Genomic DNA, 21,213 nt, shown 5'->3' with positions numbered 1-21,213 from the left:
GAGAGCAATAACACTTGAAAGTAAAGAACATAAACAAAACAGAAAGTAAAGTTGTGTTTCCTGCAATGGAAAGGTTCGGAATAGAGAGAATTCAGTTCATGGTATATATCAAGGGTGCTAGTGTGACGGTAATACCAGTTACCTTGTATCATGAATATAGTATTTGATTTATTTTTTAGGTAGGTGGATCACCCTAAGGTTATGGAACTCCTCACGGGATTAGATTCCATTATATGGTCCTGCTTCGTCGTAGCCATAGAGTGGTCGTCTCCACAATAAAGGTCTTTAGACCGGAACGAAGCATCAAGTTTAATAGATCACCATTATCTCATATTGTCTATGGTCCTCATAGATGTCTCCACCTGTGACGTCAGAGGTCACGGATTTCCTAAATAATATGTGTTACATGCGTAGGTCTTGAGATCATTTTGCATGGGTCCTTAACTTGGACAACACGCGTAGAGTTCACCATAGCATAACAACGTACTAGACAGATCATAAGGCTACAAACACAAATGATGGCATTTAGATTAGGCATAAATGAATCTTACCACTCACCTACATCTCCCACGCCTAGGGGGGCTACTCGCGCATCATAAGAGAATAACCAATCATGTAAGATAATAAACCAACGAAAACCATGTCAATAACACAAGGAAGATCGATGATGAAATGAATGATCCAAATAGTCTTGATCTCCAGATGAGTATGAATAGAGTTTGCAAGTCGGTCTTACAACTTGGAATTCCTCATACAATTGTGAAGGGTGAAATGATGGTGGAGATGAAAGGACCAAAACTACAAAGATCTCTGGTGGTTCTCCGGATCTCTTCTCTCCTTGTTCTGGTAGTGGAGGCGGTGGCTAGAGTTCTCTATTATGTTCTCCCCCTTCACGAAAGTGTCTTGTATTGATAAGGTGGAGCTCCAAGTGCCTCATATGACCATCCACGCGTGCTGGTGCGCTCACATGGAAGGTCTTCTTTCACTCTGTCTCGCTCGCGGCTTGGCCTTCAACATGGAAGTTGCTCCATTTGGATTGATTTGCAGTAATTCTCCTTAGTTTCCTTCCATATATAATATTTCCTGCCAAACAATGGGAAAACTGATTTTCTTCCCTCTTGAAGGATTAGCGTCAGAAATAACCAAGAAGCGTATGAATTTCGGTGAAAACCAAATAAAAACCCTTTGCAAATTATCATAAATTCTTGAGCCATCATTGCCATCGGTAGCCACGACCTTAGAGGCTTTGGTCCTCTTAACCTTGGTAGGGGTCGTAAATCATCCATGGTCAGCAGGCCAGCTAGGACCGTGCTCACCGTCTTCTCGGGTTGTGGTGCCGATGACTTGACGCAAACTCCGAAGTCGCATCATTCCTGTAAGAATTCGAGGAGGAGGGAGTTTGTTAAGTCAAACATTACAAAACACCTTCTCTTAAGGAGAAGAGCAGGATATCGAACCTTGTCGGGCTAGTGCTCTACCTAGTAAGCGATGTCGGACCCCTCAACCATGATGGTCTGGTCCTTGGTGGTGAAGAGCAGGTCTCTCATCCCTGCAATATCTCTGTGCTCGACAAAGCCTTGGATGACTAAGGTCTCGTCACTCTACTTAGCAAACTCCCACATCGGCTGGGCTCGGGCTTGAAGGGGCAACACGGCATGGTGGAGTGCGATGTAAACCATGTTGATGAGCGTGACCCCTCCCCCCCCTCCGATGAAGAACTTCACCCTCTTTCGGAGCTCTGCCACCTCCACCTCGTCCCCCCAAGTGGGCCTCTTGGGTTTCCAAGAGTGAAGCCTCTTCGTAGGGAAAGCAGACAAAGCTTTAATAATCCCTTCTCGGTTGCCAGAGGCATGTCAGCCGTGTAAAACCATCTGTCCCGCTAGTTCTTCACTGATGAATTTCCAGGGAAACCACTTGGCACCTAGAATCTTGCTAATCATGGTTGCCCCGCACACCGTGGGATTGTGGCCTCTTGTGTGCATCTTGACACAGAAAAGTTTGAGCCAGAGCGTGAAGTGGGGCCCGATGCAAAGGAATGCCTCACAAAAAGTGACATAGCTGGGAATGTGAAGGATGGAGTTGGGGTCGAGATGGTGGAATTGGTTGCCATAGAAATAAAGCAGGGCTCGAAGAAAGGGATGGATGGGAAAGTTGAGACCTCAGAGGAGATGAGACAGGAAGATGATGCGCTCACCAACGCGAGGCTCGGGAATCCGGGCGGAGGAGCCACCCGTTGGCCCCTTGACGAGCGAAGAGCGCGCCGAGGCATCCCCGGGCGCCGGAGGTATCTAGTGTCCTGGAGCTTGATAATATTCCTGTTGGAGATGACAGAAGAGCACCATAACCCCGTCATACTCACCACTTTTTGGCTCTCTGCAGCCTTCTTCTAACTCCTAGTGGCAGTCTTGGGGCCAGCCTTCGAGGGCCTCATTGACACGGAAGAAGCACCTTTGTCGGCCATCTCGTTGAATATGGAAGGGGGAAGAGGACATCCGAAGCTTTTTGGGGCTCTGGTTTTGCGGACCCTGGAGCTTGAGAATGATGGAGGCTGAGAAGGATTGGGAGCGTGAAGTTCAGTCTCTCTCTTCTGTAGCCTTTTATGGGCAAGTAAGAATGTGATTTAAGCGCGCGTGTGGCATTAATTTCACAGTTTCCATGCGACTTGTGTTAAATGCACACAAGAATCGAGGGGTCTGTTTACATGGGTGCTACAAATCCTGAGCGCGATCTCTTTATTGATTTGATGTTCCAATGGCAGTGGCCTCGAGTCGTTCCAATACATTATGATGACATCTAAAAACACATACATTATGATGACACCTAAGAAAACCACACTGTTAAATAGTACGCAGTGGTGGTTCAGTTAAAGCTGTCAGAGCAATACCGAATCGTAATCCTCATCTGAATGCAAGAACTCTTCACCGTTAAGGTAACCCTGCATGGGAAAGGTTCCTAGAATCCCCAAAATTCCCTAGACAATGAGTGCTTTTGTTAAAAAAACATTGGAGAAGCTTCAGGAGGGCTCCTTGAATGCCCGAGGTATACAACGATCACTTTAGAAAAACATACGGGAACTTGGTGAATCAGCTTACAAGACCGAGGATGATGAACAACTCGGAAGGACCAAGGAGTGTCCTCGACTTGAAGACTTGTTTAGGGGCTATTGATGGTGTCCTGGACTAGGATATGCTAGCCACGTTGGCTCCCAGCCGTATGGGCTGGGCCGAGGGCCCCTCCCCCCATGAAGATTAACAAGTGGGCCTCGTTAGTCAAGTCCAGGAGAGCCAAGATGGAAGATTCCAAAGACTTGGTGCGTGCTCCTAAGATTAGAGGTCGTCTTCACCATGATTGCCCTTAGATGTAACTAACCTATGTAAACCCTAGGCACCCTCGGTATCTATATAAATCGATGAGTAAGGGTTGTAGACGCCATACATACACGATCTTGTGGTAGATCACGTATACTCTATACCCCCTCGAAATCAATACAATCAAAGCAAGACATAGGGTATTACCTCTTCGAGAGGGCCCGAACCAGGGTAAACACATGTGACCATGTTACCATCATGTTAAGACTACCAACTTGGGACCCCCTACCTGAGATCTGCTGGATTTAACTCCATCAGTTCGTCTGACCGGCATGAATGCGAAGTGGAGAGAGATTTCTAGAGCGAGTTGACGCGACAAAAATGGGGTTTTTGGTGGGTGGGGGCATTGGACTCCCATGAGACGGGCATTTCCCCCAAGCCTCCCCCAGTTTAGTGTCGGTTTACACAATTTTGATTGTCCATACCGTTCCAAACAATTTTAGTGACCATCGTCAGATGCATAAAATTGTCTAGACCTTACGATCCATACATTTGATCATTAAAGTGAGCCATGTTGGAGTTGGTCTTAGAGCATCTACAGCCGGGCACCATTAACCGGCCTCAAACGCCCGGGCAGACGAACAGGTCACTAACCGATAAAAAAAAGCCGACACAACTGAGCACCTCAAACCGACCAAGAAAGCATTGGTTGTTCAGCACCCGTCATATCCAGCCAAAATCTAGGGAGGATATAAGGAGGCTCGGGCGAGTTCGCCAAGCCAGCCCAGCCCACGCTGGCCCACCAGAACCCCACTCTGTTCCCAGAAAAACCTCACCCAAAGCAATCCCTAGCTCACTTCACTATCGCTCCACTCTCCATCTCTTCTCCTCCCACTCCCCAATCCATTTCCCGCTCGATCTCCGCCTACCCTGTCCAGCACTGGCAGCCACTTCGACAGATCCGGCGACGAGTGGGATGCCTTCCCCTGTAAGGCGGAGGGCAGTGAGAAGGACCTACCTGTTCGCATCGCGTTGCAGCGGTCGCGGGTGGACACGTGTAGCAGCTCCAGCTTTGCTCCGTCCCCAGTCGCACGCCGCTGCAGCGCCGACGCGGGAGCAAGCCCGTCCCGCACTGCGCACAACTCCGCGTGGTCAGCCCGCTCTGTGCCACTGGCCCACCGCCCTCACCACCTTTCAGTCGTTGCTCTAAAGGGAAGCGGTGGGTGTTAGTGCCCGCTCTGCCAGCACCACGGACGCGCACGCCCAAATCGAAGGCGCGCGCCACCCGTTGCGAGAGGCAGTGGGCTAGGGAGTGGGTGGCGACGTCGGAGGCAGTCGCACAGTCATCCTGCCGTCGCAATAGGCTGCCGACGGTGCGTGATGAGGATGAGCAACTCCTCGCGGCTGTCTACCGCCGTTCGTTACGCCGGCTCCATTGAAATAAGGCAAAGGCGCTGCGACTAGGTCCGGAGTAGTCGGCGCGTGAGGCAGCGAAGCTAAAGAGGCAGCAGGACCACACAATCTGGAGGATAGCCGGCTTCATCGACTCCTCCTCCTCCAACGTCATCGATGGCTCCAACGACGGGTCCAACAACTCGCCTCCTGCCTCAGACGCCTACACAGACACCTACAGCAGCGGCGGTGACCGAAATGGCCAAGGGCCAGCAATAAAGTGGTGAACGTCGGCCCTCTCTTCATCTATTTCCCTTTTTAGTAATTTTACTTTAGAACTTGCTCGTCGGCTCTATGGTGGTGCTCTTTTGGCTTATTATGTGGATTTCTATGTCCTTTGTTGTTGATTTCTATGTCCGTTCGTTGAATGTCGGTCTATTTCATTAATGATCTATGTAGTTTCATGTTGCATGCATAGTATGGCTTTAGCGAATCAGATCGTGAAAGCGAAAATTTAAATCGTAACCGGTCACTGTCTATGGACACGTCCGGAGAGCATAGGAAGCCGGGTTTGGTATGCGTGGGCGTAGATGCTCTTAGCAGCCTTGTTGGTTGTTGATCGGACACAGTGGTGTCGGCGCGGCTTCTCGTGCGCGCGTCCGCTGACTCGACCTGCTCGAGAATATACATCGCCACTGACTCGAAGTCGCATGTGCGCTAGTGTTAGCCTCACGAGAGCGTGCGCCAAAAACTCTAGTGTTGCACATGGACGGCTTGCACAAACACACGCACTGCGGCAGAAGTTTGTTGTAGTACTAAGATGCAACCACCTACTAATACAAATCCGGGCCTGCGGCAGAAGCGAGATCGCCGTCCCTGTCGACGGAAGGTCCAAATCACGTCGTGATCCGGTGTCAATTGACCACGGTACGGTGCACCTGTACCTGCAGCTTACTCAAACGGGGCTCACATCCACAGACAGGTCTCTCTGATGTGCTAGGTTCTGCTCGATCTACAAGTAACCAATCCAGAGCATTTGCTTGCACACTTCGCATACAGAAAGCGATAGCAATGACTTGTCTGGAGGTCGTAAACATCGTACATGCTGCCTGGTTGTTATCCTGGTCGACGACGGAATTCTTTTTGCGAAGAGAGATCTAGGGGAATCTCAAATTTTGTCTGTAATTAAATTTAATTGTCGAATCAAATCAGTGGCTGCTGCCACCACTCTCTCGCATCTTTCGAAGTGGGCTCAAATGATGGAACTGGTTGAGCTGAGCTTCTATCCGCAACTCTTGTCGCATACTCCTTTCCATCGATTTTTTTAGTCTAGAGGGGACTCACATGGGTAAGATCTAACGCTAGTTGTAGGAGCGCGCACTAGAAGAAGGTGCCTGCAAAGAGTTAAGCAAAAAGGGGTTTAATTTGGCTCCTTTTAGCGTTCCGAAGTTTCCTCCGGTTGGCAGCCTCAGTTCGTAAATTCAGTGACCACGTCCTTCAGTTTGGGCACCACGAGATGAGGAATCTTCCCGGACTAAAATACTACTCTGCGTACTTGTTATTTGTTATTTGTTTTTTGCGGGGTCGTACTTGTTATTTGTTAGGATGGAAACTCATTTTAGGCGCCAATCTCCGGTAGCAATCCTTGGGAAAGAAAAGCTAAGAGCAAACAATAGCAGTTCTAGTTTCAACAATAACTCGGGCAGATTTTCCGGAAATGCATGATCTATAGAAAACTGCTATTATAGTGAACGGGCAACAAAATTGCACGCTAACACATAGTACTCCCTCTGTCCCAAAATATAAGAATGGTTTTGACACTACACTAGTATCAAAAACGTTCTTATATTATGAGACGGAGGGAGTATATTTTAGATCTTCTATACGCAGAGTAAATTCGTTCAATACGAGCAATCCCCGACGACGAAGAAATTGGTTCGGTAGGAGAACCTCCACAGCCCGAACACCCTCCCCATTTGCCCTAGAGGCCCTTTCACTGAGAAAATGAAAACGAAAAAACGCCCAGTAGCGTAACATAATAAAAAAAACCAAAATGATTTTTCTTTGTTGTGACAAATAAAAGCCAAGTCTTTAAAAAGCTGAAAATTTGCCATGGCAAAATAAACTAAAATTTTCCATGTGAACAAAAGCATTCTTGCCATGGCAAAAATGGAGTAAAATTTGCCATGGGAAAAATGGATTAAATTTTCCATGAAAAATAAATTAAAAATTGCCATGGGAACACAAGTATATTTGCCATGCTACATAAAATTTGTCATGTTCTGGAAATGTAAATTTGCCATCATATTAAAATTAAAATTGCCTGCTCTTTACAATAAATTTGCCATGGGAAAGAAATGGATTAAATTTTCCATGAAAAATAATTAAAAATTGACATGGGAACACAACTGTATTTGCCATGCTACATAAAATTTGTCATGTTCTGGAAATGTAAATTTGCCATCATATTAAAATTAAAATTGACATGCTCTTTACAATAAATTTGCCATGGCAACAATAAAGTACAATTTGCCACATCATTAAAAGTATGCCATGGCAAAAATGAAGTAAATTTTGCCATGCCAAAAATGAAGTAAATTTTGCCATGCCAAAAATGGATCAAAATTTGCCATGGAAAAAATAGAGTAATTTTGCTATGGAAATAAATCTAAAATTGCCATGGCTACACAAGTATATTTACCATGTGTCGGTGTCAAAACCGGCGGATCTCGGGTAGGGGGTCCCGAACTATGCGTGAGGTCGATGGTAACAGGAGACAGGGAACACGATGTTTACCCAGGTTCGGGCCCTCTCTATGGAGGTAATACCATACTTCCTGCTTGATTGATCTTGATGAATATGAGTATTACAAGAGTTGATCTACCACGAGATCGTAATGGCTAAACCCTAGAAGTCTAGCCTGTATGACTATGGTAATGAGTATATCCCCTCCGAACTAAGTCCTCTGGTTTATATAGACACCAGGAGGATCTAGAGTTACACAAGGTCGGTTACAAAGAAAGGAATCTACCTGTTTGGTCGCCAAGCTTGCCTTCCACGCCAAGGAGAGTCTCATCCGAACACGGGTGCAGTCTTCGGTCTTCGTATCCTCACAGCCCATCAGTCCGGCCCATGGCTAACAGGCCGGACCCCCGAGGACCCCTTAGTCCAGGACTCCCTCAGTAGCCCCCGAACCAGTCTTCAATGACGAGGTGTTCGGCGCGCAGATTGTCTTCGGCTTTGCAAGGCTGGTTCCTCCTCCGATGACTTCCAAGTAATGTATTCGTCCCTTAATTCAGTGTCACACCCCTCGGCTTCTGTGCATCGATGACTTCAGCTTCCACGTGTCGAACGAATGTGGAAGGTCGGGGTATTTTTTGCAAATAACACCTCGACCATGCAAGGAAGAGCGTCTATTTAAAGAGATTGGATCTGAGATCCATTCGGCACCACGCGGAGAGAGTCCTCAGAGATTGCTAGGAAAGACTATTCCAACATGGCCAGCATTCCCGGCTCTGGTGCTCTGTGTCCCACAGTCAATTGGTGAAGTTGCAAACGCAGGGATTTCTCCTCCCCCCCCCCCCCCCCCCCCCCGCAGATCTGGTCCCTGTTCGAGCAGGGTTTGCCTCCTTTAATGGCGAGACCCAGGCGGAGGACTTCCCCAATCCATCCGGGGGGAGTGTGTATGTTTCGTCCCTTATCTGCTAAGAGGCATCGGATTTCCCATTCATCCGTTCCTCCGAGGGCTTCTGGAATATTATGGCCTCCAACTGCACAACTTTACTCCCGCCTCTATCCTGCACATTGCGGGTTATGTTGCTTTATGCGAACTATTTCTGGGTATTGAGGCCGATTTTGAACTGTGGAGAAAGTTGTTCTGTCTTGTCCCGCGCAACCACGAGGGGTCAATATTTTAAGTGGGCGGAGCCGAAATATGGCGCATCGCCGATACCGGATACCTATCCGGCACACCAAGGAAGGCATCTGAAGAATGGCCTTCCGAATGGTTCTACATCGAGGACGTCGCACTTCTCGACCCAGTTCGGAAGGGTCTTCCTAATTTTGCAAGCGTTCCATTAAAGAAACGCCACAGTTGGTGTCCCCGGAGCCTTGAAGAGGATGATAGTGCGGAAGTTGGTCAGCTCATGAGCAAGATAAAGACGCTCGCTCAGTCCGGACTAACAATGGTTGAGGTAATGGCGACCTCAATAGTGCGAGGGGTTCAGCCACTTCAATACAGAGGGCTCCCGATGTGGCACTATAATGGGGAGGACGACGCCTCCCGCTGTGGTCGGAAAGGTCCAGACACCCCCGCCGCTCTGCCCAAGATACTGGCCGGGCTGTTTAAAGGGGAGGAGGAGGAATTCCTTCGCATCAAGCGCAGAGATGGATACTCTATGTATGACCCTCCCAGCTGGGTAAGTCCTGACCCCTCTGCTTTTACTCATTCCGCTTTCCGAGTCATCTTTAATGAATTCTTAATCTGTCTATTTATAACAGCACTGGCGAAAAATCACCAAGGGGCTTCACAGCCCCACCCCACAGCCAGAGAACCACAACCGGGAGCTTGATCCTGGGTTTGAAGAGGACCCGGATATATTCGTGGTACTTGCAGAAGGCGTGTTTTACCATGCAAGCTACGATGGCACGGAAGTGGCCATTACGCCGATTATCCCAGTCTTCTTCCTGCTTCCCACGTAAGTCATCAGGAGAAATCCCCCCTAAAAGAGTTTCCTCGCACTGCCTCACCCACCACACTGTCTCGTGCTCTAAAGGGGAGGCGTTCGGCAGTCATGCTACCCCAGGGGTGACTCCAAAGAGAGCGGCTCCTACGCCGAGCAAGGCCTCCAAAAGGAAGACCGGTGAAGACACAGTCCGGCCTTCGTCGAAGAGGTATGGATTTGAAAGTATGCTTTAGTAGTCACATCCATCTATGACTGTTATGTTTGTCTTGTATCAGGAAAAAGATTCGCCGAACTATGTCCGGGAATTCGGCCAGTCGTACTCCCAACAGCCGGGGTGCAGACCCTGCCGGAGAGACGGGGGCCGATACGGGAATGACACCGGATTGTCCTTCGCCCGAGGGCTCGGAAGATATGTCCGTCACCAACTCGGAAGTGGAGCGCGCCATGAATCATCGGCGCCGGAGGGCCGTTTTACGGGACCTTGGCTTCTCAAAAGATGCGTTTGATGTCTTCAGCTCGGCTGACGCATACATCCGAGCTGCTCGAGATGGGCTGGGCAGAGCCACAAAGCAGCATTTAACGGATGTGCAGGTAAGGTTTGTTTTGTCCGAATAGGATAACCACATGCTAGTAGCCCCCGAGACTGAAAGCAGTTGGCACAAGTGATTTAAGGATCGTTGTATGACCAGGTTCTTACGGAGAAGAACAACCTGCTGGCTCAAGAGCTGGAGAAGTGTCGGACACAGCTAAATGCTGCTACCGCCGAACTGGAAAAGTCCAAGAAGGCATCCTCAGGTAATGCTCCCCTCCATCGAGGAATAACAATTATATACCAGTTGTGCTAATACCGTTGCTTATCTCATAATAGGATCATCAGATCAACTGGAGGATAAGTTCAAAACCGCTTGAGCGGGAGAGAAAGATGCAAAAAGACTAATTGCCGCAGGCGAGCGTGTTCTGACCCGTGTCAGAGAGGAGAAAAACAAACTCCAGGATTCAAACACCAAACTGGGTGAAGAACTGAAAGATGTGCGAGCCCAGCTAGCCGACTCCGTGAAGGAGAATAAGAAGCTGCGAGGCGGCATATTTAGTACGTTGCCGAATTTACCTTACAGTTTGGAGGTTAAAGTAGCTGATATAGCTATGATTGCAGGTATGTTGACGGTCCGTCCCCAAGAGGAGGTGTCCGGATCATCAAGTGATCTTCTGCAAGGGCTGTCGCAATTGCACGAGCAAGCTCAGCAGGCAATGCAGAGTGTGGCCAAGGCCTTATGGCCATCCGCCTCCCCTCCAGGGAGTATGGAGGAGCTTGTAGAGCTGTTCAAGGGAGCGCGGCGGCGTATCCGATTATGGAAGATATCGGCCTGCCGAGAGGGTGCGCGAGAGGCCTGGGCCATGGTGAAAACGCGGTATACCAAGCTGGATCCAAATCACATGGCCCGGGTTGGACCACTAGGGTCAAATGGGGAAGAAATTACCGTTAGCTTAGCATATGACCAAGTAGAGGTGGCCGCTAGATATTCCCAACAGGATTGTAAGTTAGACCGCCTTTTGGACGATATAGAGGAAGAAGTTTTCGAGTCCTAAGTGACTGTGTACTTTCCTTCCAGCTGGATTGTAAAACGATTGTCATGGCCGACCTTTTCGCTTCGACCTCTCCACCCGAAGGTGCGGAGTGTTTTCCGAATACCCGAGCGGCAAAATAAACCGGGGTATGCGGGAAAACCAGGCATAGGGGTCGTAGTTGCTTGAACAGACAAGTTGTATCCAGCTAGTTATGTTATATTACATTAAAATTGTAAGAAACATCTTCCAGAGATAATAGTTCCGTTAAGGGTTCCTTTCCCTGGGTGTGCATGCATCGATGTGCATGTCCGGACTGTGATGAAAAAATCACAATGTGTATAGCTTCTGGGGGTTCACGATGGAACAAATGCAAAAACACCTTTAGTTCACCGACCGAATATTCCCTTAAGAACGCTAGCTTCCGGCTTCACCCAGTCTGAGGTACACATCTAGATGACCCGGCAGTAACAATCTTAGAGGTGCTCCCTTTATGCCCTAGCCGAACTAACGGGAACGTAGGGCATAAGCACAGGAGCCAGGCAACCCAGCTTGGCCAAAACTTAAGTCATATCGATGCATATAATGGCGAAGAAAAGGTACATATGGGAGAAAACACATGTGATGAGGTTGATGCTCGGAAAATAATAATAGCAAGCTTATGTCCAAGAAGCCCCCAGGTATAATAGACGTACATACTTGAAGATGTATGCGTCGGGGGTGCACGGTCTAACCGCGCGAAAGCTTCTAAGGCTAAAGAGAAAAAACGAAAAGAGAGAAAAAATGATGGAAAAGTAGGGGGAAGGAGAGGAACAAAGAGTTCGGCGCTAGGCATAGAATCTTCGGAGTCTGGCCGCGTTCCAGGGGTTCGGCTCTAGTCGATTGTCTGACGCATCACGCAGGCGGTACGCCCCTCCGGTGAGAACTTCGTCGATGATGAAGGGACCCTCCCATTTGGGCTTGAGTTTGTCCTTTTTCTTCTCCGGTAGGCGTAGAACGAGTTCGCCGATGTTCTAAGTTTTGGCCCGCACTTCTCTGCTTCGATACCTGCGAGCCTGCTGTTGATAAAATGCGGAACGGGCTTTTGCGACGTCGCGCTCCTCCTCCAGGGCATCTAAGCTGTCTTGCCGATCGAGCTCGGCCTCTCTCTCTTCGTACATGTGCACTCGATGTGAGTCATGAATAATGTTGTAGGGTAGCACTGCCTCCGCGCCGTACACCATGAAGAAAGGTGTGTATCCGGTAGTGCGATTGGGCGTGGTCCGCAGCCCCCAGAGTACGGAGTCAAGCTCCTCAACCCAGTGCTTGTCTGATGCTTTCAAAGACCGCACTTGATAGAGGCAAAGGTGTCCCGTCTTTCGATGAGATGGTGATTATCGTTTCGGAGGAGTAGACTTTCACGATCCGACTACGAACATGCGAGGACGTCGCGCCTTAGCAATCGCTAAACCAACTCCGAGAGGTTATTGACCACGCCGGAGCATGATCAAACTGACCACGAGGGTCTGTTTCCTGCGTGCAAACGAAGAACAAGCAAGAAACTGAGATTGCAATCTGGATATTGCGAATATAAGAGGAAAGATTTATTAATGAAGGTGGGGTTCTGTGACGCCTTTGTCTGGTCGTCGAACACAAACGAAGTACGCGAAGTTGCAGCTATGGCAAACTTTTGATCTAAACAAAACCCAAAGTCTAAACGATGCCCTAAGGGCTGTATATATGGAGGAATAGGGGGAATTTCGTGGCCCTTGTGGGAGGGGTCCGAATCCAACCCTAACTCTTGTTTCCCCACACATATGGACTCTAAAAACAGCCTATACTTAAGTATTTCGAAATTACATGGGCCTGGCCCCAATAATAAGGTGACGCAACACCTAGAATAGCCTCTGGACGAAATTTATGAAGTGGCATCTTGTATATTTCGTCCAAGGCTTCATGCATTCCTTATGGTGGCTTCAAAGTCCTGAAATCATCACTTGTAACTCTGTTCTTGTTCCCCTTGCACATGCCATCATCTCCAGGCTTGGTCTTGCTCCAGTGTTCATCCCTCTTATCCGTGCCAGGCCCTTCATTTGTAAGCAAAACAAATGTATCCAATTTAGTCAGCATCATATTCTCATGAACATTAGAATCATTACCAAGAAACAAAAGTACCTGGTAATTCAATTGGCGTGCGCGAGCTCTAGTAATTGGTCCAATATGTATAGCAGCAGGGGCTGTGGGTCTAACAATGGTATTGATGTCCTCATCAGCACTAGTCTAGGCTTAATGCCGTTCATAATAAGACCATTGCCTCTTTCGACTTGACCGTTTGTCTATGGGTGATAAACAGAGGCGTAATCGAGCTTGATGCCCAGATTAGCGCACTAGGTTTTCACTTCGTCGGCTATGAAGTTGGAGCCGTTATCAGTGATAATGTTGTGTGGAACACCATAATGGTGTACGACGCCGGATATAAAGTCTATTACTGGTCCGGCTTCGGCCGTTTTAACTGGTTTGGCCTCTATCCACTTGGTGAATTTGTCCACCATGACCAGCAGATATTTTTTCTTATGGCTTCCTCCTTTAAGGGGTCCAACCATATCCAGTCCCCAGACCGCAAAAGGCCAAGTGATGGAGATTGTTTGTAGGGCAGTGGGGGCATATGGCTTTGGTTGGCGAAGAGTTGGCATCCGACGCAACATTGGACAAGGTCCTGTGCATCTGCTCGGGCCGTCGGCCAATAAAACCCTATGCGGAAGGCTTTGCTAACAAGGGCCCGAGCTGCGGCGTGGTGCCCGCCAAGACCGGCATGAATCTCAGCCCGGAGCTGCCGCCCCTCCTCCTCGGAGATACATCTTTGAAGGACTCCGGTATCGCTTTTCTTATAGAGTTCTCCGTCGTGAACCTTGTAGGCCTTCGAACGCCGGACAATACGGCGGGCCTCATTCTGATCCTCAGGAAGTTCCTTCCCATTAAGGTAGGCCAAGAAGGGTTGGTCCATGGGTCAATGACTGCCATGATGAGATGTGCCAATGATCGGTGGGTTCGAAATCTGGGGGTGTGTTCGGATCCCGACTAGTGTTGCCGCTTTCCCCTGCCACACCACAGATGGCAAAGCCTTTGTAGAAAGATATTAGGTGGGACGGGGTCGCGCTTGGCGCCGATACGAGCAAGAACGTCCGCCGCTTGATTACTTTCGCGGGCCACGTGGTGGAACTTGAGCCCCTCGAACCGAGCCTACATTTTTAGGACGGCATTACAATAAGCTGCCATCTTCGGATCTTTGGCATTGAAGTCTCCATTTTTTTGAGATATTGCGAGGTTTGAGTCCCCATGCACTTCCAAGCGATGTATGCCCATGGAGACGGCCATCCGGAGACTATGCAATAAGGCCTCGTATTCGGCTGCGTTATTGGAGTCTGTGTATAGTATTTGGAGTACATACTGAACGACGTCTCCAGTGGGGGACGTTAAAACGACGCCCGCTCCTAGACCTGCCAGCATTTTGGAGCCGTCGAAATACATAACCCAATTGGAATATGTGTCGTACTCTTTAGGGAGTTCGGCCTCTGTCCATTCGGCGACGAAGTCAACCAGTACTTGGGATTTAATAGCTCGACGTGGTTTGTATGTAATATCAAATGGAAGGAGCTCAATGGCCCATTTGGCAATCTGGCCCGTGGCATCGTGGTTGTTTATTATGTCATTGAGTGGTACTTTGCAAGCCACTGTGATCGAACACTCCTGGAAGTAGTGTCGTACCTTTCGGGATGCCATGAAGACCGCGTATGCTATCTTTTGATAATGGGGGTACTTGGATTTGCATGGTGTAAGGATAGTGGATACATAGTATACTGGCTTCTGAAGCGGGAGTTTGTGTCCGTCCTGTTCTCGTTCAACGACGAGCACGACGCTCACCACCTGATGTGTTGCCGATATGTATAGTAACATGGGTTCGCCGACGTTTGGCGCGGCCAGGATTGGGTTGCTCGCTAGAAGGGTTTTTATTTCTTCCAGTCCGGCTGTTGCCGCGTCCGTCCACTCGAAGTGATCGGTTCGCCGTAGAAGGTGATAGAGTGGCAGTGCCTTTTCTCCCAATCTGGAGATAAAGCGGCTTAGAGCTGCCACGCAACCCGCGAGTTTTTGGACTTGTTTAAGGTCTGTTGGCGTAGCCAATTGTGAGAGAGCTCGGATTTTGGCTGGATTTGCTTCAATTCCTCTATTGGAAACGATGAAGCCCAACAGTTTTCCAGCGGGGACGCCGAAAACACACTTTTTCGGATTGAGCTTAATGTCATACGCGCGGAGGTTGTCGAATGTGAGACGTAAGTCGTCTATTAGTGTTTCGACGTCCCTAGTTTTGATGACGACGTCGTCCACATAAGCTTCAACTATCTTGCCGATCTGTTTCTCCAGGCATGTTTGAATCATGCGTTGGTATGTGGCGTCGGCGTTCTTGAGCCCGAAGGGCATGGTGTTGAAGCAGAATGGCCCATATGGGGTAATGAATGCTGTTGCAGCTTGATCGGAGGATTTGATGGTATCCGGAATATGCATCGAGAAAACACAACGAGTCGTGTCCTGCGGTAGCGTCAATGATTTGGTCAATGTGGGGGAGGGGGAAGGGATCCTTAGGGCAAGCCTTATTGAGGTCTTTAAAATCGACGCACAGGCTCCATGATCTATCCTTCTTTGGTACCATCACCAGGTTTGCCAGCCAGTCCGGATGTTTTATTTCTCTAATGAATCCGGCCTCGATTAGCTTGGCTAGCTCCTCTCCCATGGCTTGGCGTTTGGGTTCGGAAAAGCGCCGCAGTGTTTGTTTGACCGGTTTATATCCCCATAATATGTTGTGGCTGTGTTCGGCCAGCTTGCGTGGGATTCCTGGCATGTCAGAAGGGTGCCAGGCGAATATATCCCAGTTTCACAAAGAAAATCCCGTAGCGCGGCGTCAACTGTTGGTTCTAGTTGTGCCCCAATAGATGTTTTCTTCTTGGGGTCCGTTGGATGGACCTGGAATTTGACTATTTCTTCCGCTGGCTTGAAGGAGGTGGATTTGGGGCATTTGTCTAAGATCACATCGTCCCTGTCCATCGTGGAGCGCAGTGTGGTTAATTCTTCGGCCGCGAGGGCTTCAGATAATGCCTCAAGGGCCAGGGATGCGGTTTTATTTTTGGCGCGGAGTGTTGTGTCCGGATCACTGGCGAGAGTGATTATGCCGTTGGGCCCGGGCATCTTAAGCTTCATGTACCCGTAATGAGGTACAGCTTGGAAGCGTGTAAATGCCTCTCGCCCCAAGAGGGCGTGATATCCACTATTGAAAGGGGCCACTTGGAAAGTTATTTCTTCGGACCGATAATTCTCTGGCGTGCCGAATACCACGTCGAGTGTTATATTTCCCACGCACAGCGCCTCCCGACTGGGAATGATTCCTCGGAAGGTCGTGCTGCTTTGCTCGATGCGGCTCCTGTCTATTTCCATTTTGTGGAGTGTATCTTCATAGACGAGGTTTAGTCCGCTGCCGCCGTCCATGAGGACCTTAGTGAGCCGAAAGCCGTCCACGATTGGACTGAGGACCAAGGCGGCTAGTGCTCGGACTGTCCTGTATTTTGGTTCGTCACCGGCATTAAAAGTTATAGCCGTGTCGTTCCAAGGATTTATTGCTGCTATTTGACAGACTTCGGCGAGTCCATGGAGTGCCCTTATGTGCTTATTGTTTGAAGCGAATGTCTCGAAGACCGTCAGTACTTTGGGGTCGTCGTCTTCTGGGGGGTGTTGTTCTGGGGTATTCTTGGTGAGGATATCCTCGCCGCTCTTGGCCACTTGCCGGAGTATCCAACATGCTCTAAGGCTATGTGTTGGTATGTTATCCGGTGTTGCATGTATTTTGCATGGCCCATCGAGCCATCCTTCCAGAACGGTTCCGCGCCCCGTAATGGACTTATATTTCTTTACTATTGGACCGGGCGTGTTACAAGGGTGTGTCCTTTTCGCCTGAACGAGGGGTTGAGTGGGGGCCGATTGTTCCCACCGGGCTGCCTGAGTTTTCCAGGCGCTTTCCATTGCGCTATACTTCTGTACGATAGTTGCCGAGTCAGCGAAGTGTAATAAGCGACGGCGGTTGATGGCGTTGAGGATTCCTTCGTCCGTGCAATTATTGTGGAACGCTAAGATCGCTTCCTCGTCGCAGCAATCTTCAATCTTGTCTTTGACAAGAAGGAATCTGGCCCAGAAGTGGTGGACCGTTTCCTGAGACTGATGTTGTATGCTCATGAGAGCACTTACGTTTGGGTGGGTGGGTGGATTTAAATCTGAACCTTGGCCCAATTTTGCATCCGGAGTCTGAAGGTCTTCCGAGCTTAACAGAGCGGGCTCCGGGATATCCACCGATTTCTGAGGCCCGTCATCCGATTCTATGTTCGGAGGGCAGGGTACATCTCCTTGCAGGTTGGTGTCCGGCTCTTCGAAACTGGAGATCCGGACATAGTCCGTCCTTAGTATGGAGGGAGAGTCGTCATCTTGCTCCTAGACTACCGCTATCTGGTGGGTGATTGGCGGAGATTTGATTTCTCTCTAATCGGGTTTAAGCCCGATTCGATCGTAGTCTGTAGCGACCCCCAGGGCAGCGATGCGATCTAGGAGCTCGTTTAAAGATGAAAGCTCCGCTGGATCCATCTGCTTGGAGTGTTCGGAATCAATACGAAGGGGATTTTCGATGACCCGGGAGGTCATCGTCGGCTCACCGACCAAACGGGCGGTCATGGTAAAGCCGCCCAGCCGGAGGGTTTGGCCTGGGGCCAGTGCTCCTCCAGCGATGATATTGTCCTTGAGAACAAGGCGAGCCATCGATCCTGTCGTCGACGTCACAGTGGAACTCTCAATGAAAGCACCAATGTCGGTGTCAAAACCGGCGGATCTCGGGTAGGGGGTCCCGAACTACGCGTCTGAGGTCGATGGTAACAAGAGACAGGGGACATGATGTTTACGCAGGTTCGGGCCCTCTCTATGGAGGTAATACCCTACTTCCTGCTTGAGTGATCTTGATGAATATGAGTATTACAAGAGTTGATCTACCACGAGATCGTAATGGCTAAACCCTAGAAGTCTAGCATGTATGACTATGGTAACGAGTATATCCCCCTCCGGACTAAGTCCTCTGGTTTATATAGACCCCAGGAGGATCTAGGGTTACACAAGGTCGGTTACAAAGATAGGAATCTACATGTTTAGTCGCCAAGCTTGCCTTCCACGCCAAGGAGAGTCTCATCCGAACACGGGTGCAGTCTTCGGTCTTCGTATCCTCACACCCATCAGTCCGGCCCATGGCTAACAGGCCGGACCCCCGAGGACCCCTTAGTCCAGGACTCCCTCACCATGCTACATATTAAAAAAATTCATGATCTGGAAATGTATATTTGCCATCATATTTAAATTAAAATCTCCATGCTCTGTACAATAAATTTTCCATGTCGAAAAAATAAAGTAAAATTTGCCATGTCATTAAAAGTAAAGTTGTCGTGGTAAAAAGAAAATGTAGAAAAACACACTTTTGGCTCTGAATAAAAGTATTTTTGCAATGCCGAGTGAACTACAATCGCCATACCCCATTAATAAATTTCCCGAAAACATCTTAAGTTTGCCATGTTTTCGAACATATTAAGTTGTCATGTTTTTGAACATCTATAACGTTGCCATGTTTTTTAACACGCAAAGTTGCCATGGCAAGTTTGCCATGTTTTTGAACATGTTAAGTTGCCATGGTTTTGAACATCTGTAACTTTGCCATGTTTTTGAACATGGCAAAGTTTCCATGGCAAGTTATTTAAATTTGCCAAAAATATGTCTACAGGACAATAACTAATCCTTGTCATTCGGTAGGACATAGCAAAGCTCAAATTTACAAGCATTTCACTGAAACTGTACATCTACACAATCAAGCCTACTCAGTTTTTCAGAACTAGGCATGTACAGGCAAGGTTCAATAGTACAAAAGCAGAACTAAACATATACAAAAACACAAATCAAAGTACTATAACAAACCTCTGAAGAATTTTTCAGCTTGGCCGTCGCACTACTCATGCTCCCGGATGGCCAGATACGGGTGCTTCGGTGCTCACAGATGAGGGAGGGATTCGGTGGGTTGCCATGGCGTTCCGACGAGCAGCACGAGGAGCATGGCGCTGTGGTCGCCATCATCTCCATCACAACAAAGAACATGACGCAGTAGGAGTAGAAGAAGCCACCTCTCCCTTGCCCCCGTGGTTTGCCATGGATTTTGGAGGAGTAGCGCCCCGCATGGGGTGGCCAGCAGAGCGAGAGAAGAGGAGCATAACGGGGCGGCTGTGAAGGAACCTAGCTGTGCTTGTCGGTGCTTCCCGATCGCCGAAGGTGCGGGAGAGGCGATGGGGTAACTCGGTTCGAGCTCCTTCTAGTGTGGGTGAGTGGGGTGGAATGGATGAGGCAGAGTGGGGGTGAATGGGTGAGGCAGAGTGGTGGGGGAATGGATGAGGCATTCGGGTGACCTCGCACTGGACCCGAATGACCAATCGGGATTACATGGCGACTGAATAGCATTAAGATGCGTGCATTTATATCAAGCGGTAACAGAGCATTCAGACCGAATGACTTCGTGCCACACATGTGGCACTTACCATTTCGGTATTTTTTTGTGAAAAGGCCAACGACCATATATTAAGTATCGCAGGTCCTATGACTCTAACACATGAATTTTGCTTGCAGCAGTGCAACACATGAAGCGTTTTTCTCTCCTAAGGCGACTCTGAAGGCAATCTTGGGTTTTGACCGCCATCGACGGTGGCTACCTATCTGGTATCTTCCCCGGCAGGGATCATGGGTCTCTCTTGGGAAGCTAGCATGATGCCATGATGAGAGGAGGAGAAGAGATGAGTTAGTTGGGTTGCTATTATCGGTGCTCAGGTTTTCTCATCTACTTTGAAGGATCGGGCGACTAGTGAAGTTCACGTTCCAGCTTTGGCATAGCTATTTTTTTGTCCCGACACAACCCTGTTGCTTCGCAAGGTGTTGTGATCAATTTCTTGTCCCTCTATATTTGTCTGTATACCGTAGGTTTTCTAGATTCAGTTTGTGTGCGCAGTCAACGAGGGCAATGAAATTATTGGTTAGAATTGTCGCGGTATGGCCAACAACGCGATAGTCAGAGCTCTTCTGGATCTCTAGAAGCAATGGTGGCCAGATGTAGTCTTCTTGTCCAAGACTCATCTGAATAAAGCTTGGAAAGAGAATCTAAAAAGGAATATGAACATGGATAAGGCGGAAATGGTAGAAAGTGTTGGAGTGAACGGTGATTTGCTAGTCGTGTGGCAAAATTATGTAACTATTCAGGTTCTTGACACATCAAAAAACATCATAGATGTGAAGATCGGAGCATCGGATGAGGAGATGTGGAGGTTTACAAGGTTCTATGGGGAACCCCGTTGGGAGGACAAACACATGTTGTGGCAAGCTCTTCGTGATCTTTACCAGCAACCACGTGTTGGGGAACGTAGCATGCAATTTTAAAAAAATTCCTATGATCACTCAAGATTTATCTAGGAGATGCATAACAACGAGAGGGGAGAGTGTGTCCACGTACCCTCGTAGACCGAAAGCGGAAGTGTTAGTTTAACGCGGTTGATGTAGTCGAACGTCTTCTCGATTCAACCGATCAAGTACCGAACGTACGGCACCTCCGAGTTCTGCACACGTTCAGCTCGATGACGTCCCTCAAACTCTTGATCCAGCAAAGTGTCGAGGGAGAGTTTCATCAGCATGACGGCGTGGTGACGGTGATGGTGAAGTGATCCGCACATGGCTTCGCCCAAGCACTACGACAATATGACCGGAGGCGTAAACTCTGGAGGGGGGCGCCGCACACGGCTAGGAATCAATGTTGTGTGTTCTAGCGGTGCCCCCCTCATATATATAGGTTGGAGCGGAGGAGAGGCAGCCAAGGGGGCGACCCAAGTAGGAGGAATCCTACTTGGGCGCCTCCCAATTCGGCCTCCCCCCTTCCATATTCATCCAGAAGGGGAAGGAAGGAGAAGCAAGGAGAGAAGGAAGGGGAGGCCGAATCCCTCCCCTTCCTTTCCCTCTTCTCCTCTTTCCTTCCCCCTATTTTGGCCTACATGGGGCGCACCAGTCCACTAGGGGCTGGTCTGTCCCCTTCTTGGTCCATTAGGCCCATGTAGTTGCTGGGGGGATGCCCGAAACCCCTTCCGGTGACCCGATATGTATCCGATACCCCCAGAACACCTCCGATGTCT

The 21,213-nt window shown here is 48.9% G+C and overlaps 1 long non-coding RNA gene across 1 annotated transcript; it reads right to left on the bottom strand.

The window, feature by feature from the left end:
* Nucleotides 1–12,509: 12,509 nt before the first annotated feature.
* LOC141023367 (uncharacterized) lies at nt 12,510–19,476 on the bottom strand. Its single transcript, XR_012184571.1, has 3 exons — nt 18,971–19,476; nt 13,103–18,307; nt 12,510–13,014 (listed from the first exon to the last, which is right to left on the bottom strand). It is a non-coding gene; the product is annotated as an uncharacterized lncRNA (long non-coding RNA).
* Between the last annotated feature and the right edge of the window lie 1,737 nt (nt 19,477–21,213).

This window comes from Aegilops tauschii, chromosome 5, assembly GCF_002575655.3.
Source record: "Aegilops tauschii subsp. strangulata cultivar AL8/78 chromosome 5, Aet v6.0, whole genome shotgun sequence".
Lineage (NCBI taxonomy): Eukaryota > Viridiplantae > Streptophyta > Magnoliopsida > Poales > Poaceae > Aegilops > Aegilops tauschii.
This window is presented reverse-complemented; position numbering and strand designations above follow the sequence as displayed.